The following is an 11,931-nucleotide window of genomic DNA, read 5'->3' as shown; positions in this document are numbered from 1 at the left end:
GACTTCTTCACGATTTGCACACCAGAGGGCTTCGCGTCTTTACAAATGAAAAATCCCCTGTGTAATGAGCTAAAATGAACTCAGAGCTTTTGTAGAAGAAATCACGCTGAATTACAAGTTGGCTTAGGGCGATGTTTCTTTGGTCAGGATAGTAAGAACTCTGAGTTTGGTAGAAAACAATGGCTAATATTAGTAATTATAAAACTGTTAATAAATGTCTTCATATTAGGTAGGACTATATGAAATTGCCAGTGTAGGTTTTTATCTACAAAATGATAGTTCCACCTGCTTCAACCTAATAATAATTCTGCACTTTGTAGTCCAAATTATGAACCCTTAATAGCAGCTTTCTGAGTGTGCAATGATGGAACTTACAGTTTATCGGACTGACCTATGTACTTCTCCAATAATTACTGCATGTTTGTTCGAAACTCTGATCGAAACACAAATCCCAGTCTATTAAGTACTTAACAGCCTGATTAAAATATATATTGTGGTGAACAGATAGTTAAATTAGCTGGCTTATGTTCACATGTTTTCTCATTTAGCACCCAAAAAGTTCTTATCATTCTTTTGCATGTTTTCAGGAGTAAAAAGTGTTTTTTGTGGGGAGGGGAAATTCCCAAGCAATATAGTTGCCCTTTAAATAAAACTGAGATAGTAGCTGCAGATAAGGGGCTCCACCAATGAGCCACAGGAAAGGAAAGGAAAGCTACCTCAGACTCCTTGACATTCAGGCCTAAATAACTAAAATCTTTCTTCTCACCGAGCTGAGATCTGCGACCCCCCCCTCCGCCCCCGTCATTTCAATTCCCCGGCCCTGGCTTCTACACCTTGAAGTCAAATACAACCAATGTAATTCTCTTCCAATTAAGACTCTGGCAGACTTTGAGGTGCCCCTTGACATCCTGTCCTAGAACAGATCTCTCAGCATCTCTGCCAGCATCTCTCTTGATGCACTGGAGGTAAGAGCCTACCCCTTTTGTATGTCTGAGGCCCAGACCACTAGAAAGCTCCGATGGGTACTCAAACAAGGTAAAATCTAGCTCCTCCACCACGCACTGCATTAATCAAGGCACAGATCTCTAGGCCTCGGAAACCGCCTGTTTCTGAGGTTTGTTCTGTGATGATCTCAAGCTTTTGTCGAGCACACAGATTTTACAACTGTGTGTTAGATGCCGACTCTGTAAAATGACTGTTTGATTAACATTGTCCTACGGAGCAAAGTTCAATCATTTGCATACCACTGCCACAATTTTTACTATTTCTAGGTACTGCCAGTACCATTATTACTTAACAGCTTTCTTGGGATCAAATTATTTATTCCACTTTAATAATTGATTTGAAAAAGGGAACTTGGCATCAGCATCAATGCAAAACAATTGTCTTTTGCCATAAAAGGAACACTCTTAAACAACCCTTTTACTCGTTATATTTATACTTGAACACATTCCTTTTGAAAGAACGTTATTTTAAAAGGTCTGCACACCATCCAAACTCCCCCAAAGGATCCCACATGGCAGTTTGGATAAAGCTTTTTGGAGAAAAGGCACTAAAAATGAAAAGGTATGTTTCCCGATACCCGGAGCTTCAGCCCTAGGTCCGCAGCAGCTGAGAACGCAAAGGCAAACTAGTGAAAGTTAATTCCATCGTCACCTGATAATAATACTAAAAGCCAACATTTCTCAAGCACTTACTATATGCCCATGGACTTTACATCCTTCTGAGTCACATTTCCTAATCCCTGAAATTAACATTAGAGTAGAACATTTCACTGATGAAATCTACATCATCTTGGGGCAGAGTTGATCGATCAACTCCTACGAATCATTTTTCGGCCTCAGGCTGGAGCACAAGGTGCTAAGTGATGGGGAGATTGAAGATTTGTCCTAAGGATTTCATCAGTGTGGACCAAGGATAGGAAGGACTCCAGACAGAAGAATCTACTGGGAGACCAGTATTCTTATCATGGGAGATGCACGGGCAAAAATTATTCCCTTTTGAATCCTCACCTCCTTTCCTCAGAGTTCTCCTCAGCACCGAAAATGAAAACAGAGAGATTTAAAACACATGGCCTATAAATATCTCCACGATACGAGTTCAGTGTGCTGTGCGGAGAACTGTCCTCCTGTCGCAGAGGGAGTGTTCTGTTTGCACTTTACCCCTGTTGTGGTTTCCTGTCAATCTGTGAGCCTTGGGGACCTTTTCAAAGGTCTCGCTGCTTTGGCTCCCTGAGCAGTGAAAGTCACAAATAAAGTGAGCCAAGACCGGGCTGCTGTCGGCTCACTGGAAAGTCAGAGAAAAAGGGGCCTTGGAGACAGGTGCAGGGGGTCAGCCCTGGGCGAGCTGCCAACTGCTCCCCGGGGTTGCAAGTCCGATGGGAACCCTTAGACTTTAGGGGAAAGAAAAAGAGAGCCCACTGTGGGTCCTTTGTCTTGAGGCTTTTTATCTGTCTCTAGCCTGCAGGAATCCTAGGGGAGACCTTAGGGGAGGGCCTTCACAGAATATTCATTAGCTCTCCAGGTGTGTCCTTCAATATGCTGATTCATCAAAATGTGTGTATAGAGGGGTGAGGGTTATTTTCTGTTGAGTTTTATTTTTAAAGAACTTTATTGAACAGGGGCCAGGACCAAGGCTGGCCTGCCAGGGGTGGTCTGGAATATGCTCCTAAATGTCCTTGGTTAGGGAAGATAAAACCTTGTGACCCATTAACTGGCTGTAAATTGCTCAAATTGTTTGGCCTTGTCTAATTATTTTGTCTCAGTTTCTTTTATTCCACCTGTCAATGAATGTCCCTAGTTTCTTACTATCCCATCTCAAGACCACCAGAGCAGACCAGAGCAGACAGGTCCCAGAGGCTTGGGCAGGCCCAGTTACCTGCTAACTGACCTCAGGAGCACAGCAGAACCCAAATTCACGGAACTCAAGTAGAAAAGACGCTACTTTGATACCTGGGTCTGAAGAAGCAAAGGATCTGTTAATAAGGAAGGTCCGGTGCAGAGACCGAATTTGGACACACCTAGGCCCGATAAACTCCGCCAGACTGGAATTTCTTTGTTCTCTGTGGCCCCTCCTATATCCCTAACCTCAGGAGGCTTAGTTCAGAGACCACTCAGACTCCCTGAATTAGAATTAATAAATATGTGTAATATTTATTACACATTATCCCTACCCTTACCTCCACCCCTTAAAACTGCTCCCAAGCCTTTGTTGGAAGAGACTGATTGGAGCCTCATCTGTGGCCTTGTTCGGCTGGCCAGATGAATACATCTCTCTTTCTCTGGGAAAGCTGCTGCCTCCGACTTTCAGCTCCCCTGCAAGTGGCTGGCAACAAATTCATCACCTTTCACGTGAAAAAAAATACAAAAAAAAACCCGCTTTGCCTAATGCCTGGTTCATAGTAAATACTCAACAAGTGTTAGCTGCTGTGGAGGTGGTGGTGGTGATGTGGATGGTAGTTCAAGACCTGCGACAACTGGGGAACACCCCAACCCATACAATGGGCCTACCTAATGAAAGACAAAGGAAGCCATCACGTAACCAACCGCAGGATAATTCCAGCTGAGGCAGTGGTGGGTTAACCGAATAGGCAGCTTCAAGTGAAGAAAAGAGGAACAACTGGATCTTTCAACAACTTGCTGTTGACCCCCACCAGGTGCCAGGCATGCAGTATACCTCATTTCCTGCCTTACAACCACCTAATGAGGGACGACTGCAAACATCATCCCTGTTTTCCAGATGGAGAAACTGAGGTTCAGAGAAGTTGCCTAACCTGCGGAAGATCACACAGCCTATGGCGGACACAGGCTCCCACCCAGGTCCGCCTCATTCCAGGCTGGGGGCGGGGGGTGGGGGATAAGCACCTCCACCTGTGAGACACAAACTCCAACTCACTGCCAACTGGCCTTCTCTCTTCCGAAACTCTCTGAAAACATCAACACTTATCTCATGACCACTCTGGTTTTTAAAAGGACTTTTTAAGAGGGAGAAGAGCTTAGATGCAAATAACGTCTCTTTACAGAACACTGGGACTGGCGTGCTCCTTCCCAGACCCTGTTGCAGATGCAAACATCCCCACCGATAACATTCCAGGTTGTAAATAGCAGCTCTGGGGTTTTTATAATCGTTTTTGTTGGTGTTCTCAGGCAGGCACTCCTTACAAACCAATTCTCACAGCATCTTTAATGAGCTGTAATTACCGCCCAAGTACGCGGCTTAACAACAAAGGGTGAGCCAGCCAGAGGAATTGGTAAAGGATCCCACCATGGTAGCGTCTGTTCTAAACACCTTGCAACCCATTCGAACACTTAACAAAACTACTCTTTATGCACCAAAGAGAGAGCTGATGCCCACGAGGCGCCAGGGAAGCCCTGTGAATCAGAGTAGCTGACATGCCCTTGGCTGCAGCCAGGCTACTGCCCAAAGCAGGATCTGCGTGGGTCTCCCCTCTTAGCAGGCTGTTGGAGCAAGACTATCTTTTCATTAGCGCCACCCGCTTTGAACATAAATTTTATGATGTCCCACTTCATTCCCTAAGGTGGGAATGAGGTGTGTAAACCAGGAGAAGATGGCAGTTGCTAGACACTTGGGAAGAAAAGCGAGCCAATCTGTTCTGCTGTAGGCAAAGCTGCCCTGCTGCCCGGGTCGTTAGAGCGAGATGCACTGGGCAGCCAGAGACGAACCACGATTGATAGGTGATTGCCTTCTCAGGATCAAAAACCAGAGAGCGCGTCGTCCGTGCAGGGCGGACCAGGTCACTCTTCTCCAACAGGTTGGAGGACTGACACAGGCGTTCCCTGCGGGAGCGGGAGGAGACGAGGAGACTGGCTGTTTTCTGAGTCACTCCGGCGGTAGACAGAAACCTAGTCCAGGGGTTGGGATAGATATTACCACCCACCTGGGCGAGCTGCAAGCGCTCGGTCTCCAAGGACGTGGCCTCCCCTGTGTGCCTCCTGCGCCCTCTACAGGACGTTGCTAAGAGCTGGATTCAGGGAACTAGGGCAAACCCGTCCCCTTTACCGGGGACCGAGCGGGGACTTGCAGCGCTCAAGCTAGGAAAGTCCCGGGCAAGCTGAGACAAGCTGGCCACCCCATTAGATAAAGGGTGACCTAAAACGGCGTGGAGCGAATAGAACAGGGAACCTGCCCTAGTAATCCGTCATCACTTCGTGGTTGAAATGGCGGTGGAGGGCAGAGGACTCCCACCCGGATTCCCAGGAAAGAGGCGCAGGCCGCTCCCCAAGAGAGAAAAGTAAGCTACTGAAAGAAGAGGCCCTTTGCCCTGAGTCAAAGCCCCCACCCTCCTCCACAAAAGCAGGACACTGTAGCAGATTCCACCATCCAGGCTGGGAGAAAGGGCAGAGGTTGGTGACTTACATGTTTCCCTGCGAGCTGTGAATCCTTTTGACTTTTATTCTCCCCATGAACAACTACGGAGCATTGATTCTATGCCAACAACCCTTCTAGACACCAGTATAAACATTCAGCACGACTTGACCCCTGCTGTTCAGCTGATGAAGGACAGGTTTACATAAATGGTCAGAGTCCAGTGAGTGAGTGCCCACAGGAATGAAAAACTTTGCACAGATCCACAAGCGGGCCCTGGAAATGCCCTTCCCGCACTGAGTGGAGGGGAGCGCCCTTCCATGGGATAGGCTAGCCTGGAGGGCCCAGCAGGGACCGGTTGGCCGGAGTTAGGCCGAGTGCCGGATGAGGGGAGCACATGGGAACCTGCAGGTCCCTCCACACTAGCCTATCCGCTCCACCTAGCCCCCAGGGACTGACAGACCCCAGAAGGGACGGGTGAACAGCTCAATTCAAAGCATGAAAGAAGCGGCAACCAAACGTTCAGTTAGCTCACAGGAGGTGAGTTAAATACATTATGGTACTAAAGGTATTTTGCATGTTAATGGTGGTAAGAAAGATTCCCTAACAACAGAAGGCAAGGCACCCACTCTCAGACTAGGTGCTTCCGAAAGGTGAATGGGATGGACGGTCACGAGACTGAAAGCGAAAACACAGAAACTAGGTCCGGTGGTTTTGTGATCAGTGAGCGGTAACCTTTTATTCCTCTCTTTTTGAGACTGGGTTGAATATAGCTCATCGTTTTATAACACGCCAGGAAAAATACCTTTAATGTTGTTAAGTTCACACGTCCTACACTCTAATGAAAACTACAGTTTAAAAAAAATGCTACTTCTATAGAACAAACCTGTTGCAAAAGGCAAAAGAATAATCCTGGATTAATACATGTGAAGTTACCCAGGAAGAGAAGAAACCAAAGTTTACACAGGGAAATTAAGTCTCCTTTCAACTCATGGGGCCTAATTATTTTGTCCACTGTCCCACCCTGCTAGTGCCCGAAGGGGTGTCGGAACACCCAGGCCAGAAGAGAAGACACCAGCCAGAGAATGCCGGATGGGCTGAGCCGCCCCAGGCAGTTGCAATGAGAGACTGGAGTCCTTCCAAGAGGGAATCTTTGAAGAATAACGAATGAAGAGATGGAGACTGATTCAACAGCAGGGCTGGGCTGACTGGCGGCTTCCTACAGCCCTTGGGGTATGTGTGGGTGACTTCGAAGGGACAAGAGGCCACCAGGACAGGTTCCCAGCGGCCGACGGCCCAGCTCTGGGCCTCGGAGGTAGGTCCGGTGCTTAGGCCAGGCAGCCACCAAGGGCAGCCCCCTGGCTCACAGCCCCTCACAGGCCCTCCCGCCCCCATCCCACGGTACTTCAGAAAAGGAATGAGATTGTTTACGTAAGTTTTAAACAGGATGCTTCCTGTTCCTGCACATTCGAGACTCCAGGGACACCTGGGAAGCCCTATCATACTGAGGTCTCTGCCCAGCACCCAAGGCCTCTCCCTGGGGAACCCCGGGTAAAGGAGAAGGAAGTGGGTGAACAGTTGCTGAAGCAAGTCTATACCTGAGCTTTACCCATTTGGAAACATGGTGCTGGGGTCAAAGGTGGCCACCTCCGGAGGTTGCCCAGCACCTGTGTTCCTTGTCCTTCACCCCTCTCTATAGAGACACACGAAACTGGAATATACCTGAGTGGAGCCCTCCTGGCCTCACCTGGAAACCGACCCCCCTGCCAAGCCCGGAGGCTGGACAAACTCCTACAGGGCCAGGGCCGTGCTGGCAAAGCTCCCACCCCCTTCCTCCTGTCCCAGACCAGCAAACGGCTCCGTTATTCCTAGTCACCCTGGCTACATAGCCCCTGAGCTTCGGTACTGGCCCTGACAAGATTTCAGCTGTCCCAGATCCCTGAGGAATCGGCCGGGACTGTCCCTTCCCAGTTCTGTCCCCAACCCCTTCCTCAAAAACACTGACCTGCTGCCTCTTCTCCAGAAAAGATGGCAGCTAGAGGCCGAGGAGCCAGCAATGGATCTTTTCCACATGTTCGTTCACTATTGGTGACAGCTTCGTGTCGGAGGTGGGGCACCCTCAGAGATGGGGGGGACCAGGCAAGGCCCGGGTCCCAAGGGTCAAAATCTCGGAGGCAGGAGAGAAATGCATGAATGCTTTAGGCAGGGGTCACCCCCTGAGCCAGGGGGGCTCAGAGGAGGGAGGTGGTGGCTCCTGGGCACGGACACTAGGGAAGTGCTGCCTCTGAAAGGGCCGTGGGAGACGGAGAGAAGGGCATTGTGGGAAGGGAGGCAGGCCCTGGAAAGGAAAGCGTGGAGGGGAGATGGAACGGAGCGGCAATAGGCCAGAGCGAGTGGGGGCTGTTCCGAGGGCCTGGCCTGGGGGTTCTGACTTCCAGCCCAGACTGAAACCTTGACCCACTCCTCCTGACTCGGAGGCACAGGAACCAGTCTTGGGATGGTTGGGGGACGGGAGCATCTCTGTGCACCCTGGTCCTAGGGCCTTGTTCTCTGTTCTGACACTGTGGTTTTCAGTCCTGCTCGGGCGTCCAGGGCTCCTGCACTGGGTCTCTGCCAGACAAAGGGAGGACCACCCCTGCCCTGCCGGCAACCCCGATCCCCAGCTCTTCCATGGGCCCCAAGCTCCCAAACCCAAACCAAACCAAAACCCACGGGAGGCTGGAGAGGCCTCCATGAGGTTCGCCCACTCAGAAAGTCTCTAGTCTGCCCTCTATGCCCAGCCCACTATTCTCAGCTCTATGAAGCCACACGACAGAGTCTTTTCCAAAGAGCAACGGGAATGGCGACCGGAATTCGCTGGGCCTTCCCAGTGTCAAACCCGCTGGCCCCCTGGGGCCTCCACACTTGCGGATCAGATCAGCCACTGCTGATTTTCAGTGCCAGAAGGGTGGCACTGGGCTGGGGGCTCTGTCTCGAGGCATCGGGGTTCCAACCTGAGCTGCCGCAGTTCCCCTGGCACGCCCTCCCCTGCCCTCCAGCCCCCATATGGTGTTTGTGTTCCCGTCTGTCTGCGCCTGGACACTGCACTTCCCGGAGAACAAGGATGTCACCCACACTTGCCTCTACACTCTCCCCACCGTCCCTGGCCTGGGGCCTACACTGAGTGTCATGAGGTCTGTGAAAGCAAAGGGCTCAAAGGAAGACGCCCCTCTCTTGGCGAGAGATGCTGCGTAATCAGGAGTTTTCCCAAAGGGCCTTGGACTTTGGGGCAGGGGATCCCCAGAAGATAGGAGAGTCCCACAGCGGGGCTGTGAGAGATCAGCAGCAGATGGTGACTCAGGGCTGGGAACCCAACTCCAGCGGTCCGTGACAGAAGGGCTCCCCCGAGAGGACAGCCGGCTCAGATTCCCTTTCACACTGGACCTTTCTCCCTCAAGATGAACAACCCTCTGATCAGCTTTCCTGAGGAAACTCAGAAACCCCCAGCGCCTCTCCAGAATGGCTCTGGAGAGTTACTTCTTTCTTCTGGAATATCCAGTCCCCAGCCCCTGCCTCCAGCCCCAGGAGTGCCCTCGGTCTACAAATGAGAACGCAGTTGGGGCCGCTGAGAGTCCTGCCTCCCACGTGGGGGAGCTCTGGGAACTGAAGGAGGCAATCCGTGGAAAGGCACGGCTGCCAAAAAGTACAAGGCGCTGTTCAGACCCAGGGGGATTTTGGGGTTGTTATCTACAGGGCGAGTGGCACCAGAAGAAAATTCTCCCCTCCTGTTTTCACTTCCTCTTCTCGCTCTTTACCCTGGGAAGGGGAAAATCCTACAAAGGTTAGCAGCTGATGGTTCGTGTTTTTTTTTTTTTTAAGTATCAAAACACCATTCTTCTAGTTGCGTTTTAACATGATCTTTTGGTGGCCATGTGACCGGGTTCTGACGTTTCTAGGCTGAAGGCCTGAAAGAATGACTAGATCAAAACAAATTGCATCGGGGGAAATACCCTTCAGGCCCATGTGCTGCCAAAAGGCCCGATGGAAGGGCCTCCGTCCTGGGCATGGATTCCTCCAAACGAAGGGCAGGTGCTGTGGCCGTATTCTGGCTGTTGAAGAGGGTGTCTCTGTGTTATGCTGCTATACGGGCCATCACACGTTGGTCCCCGGTAGGGGCCGGCTGGTATGTCAGTGGTACAGAGAGCCCCGAAGTGCCCTGATCCTGCCCAGCCTGCTCCCTGCTCCCACAACAAGTTTCCAAGGGAGCCACCAGGAACTGGAGCTAAATGGGAGTCACAACTACCTAGCTGTCCCAGCCCCCATAATGTCACCAAGCTATGGGAACTAATTTTCCATTTTACTGGGATTGCTAGTAACATGTATTTGTGCTACCGTGCCAGGTCCTGGGATGAGCCGAGGTGGGAGCGAATAGGGAAGGACTAGAGAGAAGGAAGGATGTGTGCAGTGGGTTTGGGAGGGGGGGAAGTGGCGAGTGAGGAGGTGTGGCTGGGAGGTGGCCCCAGCGTGCCTCTGAGAGACACCAGGGCTTGACCCAGGCCCCGGCCCAGCCCAATGAACACCTATCCTGCCATCAAGGTGCAGCCCACCCGTGCCCCCCTCTACGAAGTTGCTCCTGGCACCCCCACTTCCAAATGGAGTGAGATGCTCCACATCTGTGGTTTTAACAGTTTGTGTCTCCTACCAACAGCTGTGGTCCCAACCTGAGTCACCAGGGTATCCGCAGAGCCAGGCTCCTGATGGGTTTAAAGAAATATTTATTGACTTTCATCTCCATGCCTCTAATGACTGATACAGACAGTATATTGCAGAAGAAGAGCTGAGTAAATGTTCCTTGAATAAATGAATGAATGAATGAATGAATGAGTGAATATCAAGCATGTGGCCAGACCTAAGGACAGGCACCCTGCCTTACACTCACACCACTTTCTCCCCATAGAGCAGCGTGTGAAGCGACCACCTCATTAGAAGGACTAGCTCATCTCCACATTGGAGAATCACTCAGTAAATACACGTGATTTACTGAGCTCCGATGACATGCCAGGCTAGTTCCGGATGCCGGGGATACATCAGTGAACAAAACACAAAAACCACCGCCCCCAAGGAGTTCCCATGCAGTGGGGACTGGGACAAGCCCTGTCTTTTGTGGCCCGCACACAGGCACCCCTTCCCTTCACACCTTCTCCTCCTCCACCCCAGAGCCCCGGGCTTCAGCACCTGGAGGCACCAGTGACGCCCCGATTTCTTCCAAGAGAAGCTGCACTCAGGGAGGGCAACAGACGAGGGACTCATGCAGGGTAACTAGCGGAGTGAAACGGGGCCACCCCGGTCACCAGGTTCAGGGGCGGCAGCACCTTGGCTTCCCGGTCCTCAAATCCCACTCTGCACCCACGGCCAGCATCTTCCGCCTTGGGGCGGAACCGGCCCTCCTATTTTGTTTAAAGTAAATTCGATAGAATCCACTTTCGCAATTGGGTGACACCCGACGTCCCGATGGCCACACTCACTCAGGGCACCTCGCCCACATCAAGCCTTTGGTGTGTCACTGTCCCGGGTTTCCTCCTCCAGTGCAAGGCACCTGGCAGCCTTGCTCGTGCTATTTTACAAACACCTGGCGAGGGACCACCAGCCTCCAGGATGACTCCCTGGTGGAGTGTGGGCACGTTCGTAGACAGCGTTTTCCACTCTCTTGGGTGGTGTGACTCTCTCACTGGGCACCGGGAGTGGTCTCTGCTAGACACAGAGACACTAACCACAGGGAATGAATAGGGGTGCGTCTGCCTTTGAGACCTGCCCTGTAGGGTTTTCCTACAGAGCCTGGCACACAGGGCAGTCTTAACAAAGATTCATTAAAAAAAGAGAGAGAGAGAGAGAGAGAGCCCTGGCTGGTATAGCTCAGTGGATTGAGCGCGGGCCTGCCAACCAGAGGATCGCGGTTCGATTCCCAGTCAGCGAGCATGCCTGGGTTGCAGGCCAGTTCCCAGGAGGGGACACATGAGAGGCAACCATACATTGATATTTCTCTCTCCTTCCCCTCTGAAGATAAATAAGTAAAAAAATTTAAAAAGATAACAAACTACAGGAGAAGAACTGTCTGTTGGGAGCTATCACGTGGGGAATTGTTGCGAAGTGACCAATCTCTTCTTGCGGCAAACAATCTTACTGGGCATTTCATGATGTGGATGAGTCGAAGGTGCGAAGTGCATCCTCGCCAGATCCACTTTTCCCATGTCCTCACCACGGGGGGAGGGGGGGTGTGGCTCCTGACAGTCACACGCACTGACATAACCCCTTCACGCCCCCAGCACTGGTGAGGGCTGCCAGGGCAATCCCTTGCCAGGAGAAAGCCTTACAGTTTCCACCCCCCGGGAGTATGCAGTTAAACAGTAATACCCTCGTCTTTCTTTAGCCGTTCCTGCCAGTAAAATGGAGCCTGCTTTGTCTTTGTGATGCCAACTGATAGCATCGCCTCCCAAATGCGAGCCATGGTCCTAAACACATGTCCCTAAGAAGGAATTGCAGAAGGTGGCCTCTCTGCCCCGCAGCTGGGGAGGGATATGTACCACTCGCCATCAAAAATCCAGTTCATAGACTCAGACGTGACATGGC

This window comes from Sturnira hondurensis, unplaced genomic scaffold, assembly GCF_014824575.4.
Source record: "Sturnira hondurensis isolate 20B ecotype Veracruz unplaced genomic scaffold, ASM1482457v3 Scaffold0021632, whole genome shotgun sequence".
Lineage (NCBI taxonomy): Eukaryota > Metazoa > Chordata > Mammalia > Chiroptera > Phyllostomidae > Sturnira > Sturnira hondurensis.
The sequence above is the reverse complement of the archived record's forward strand: the minus strand, read 5'-3'. Positions refer to the sequence as shown.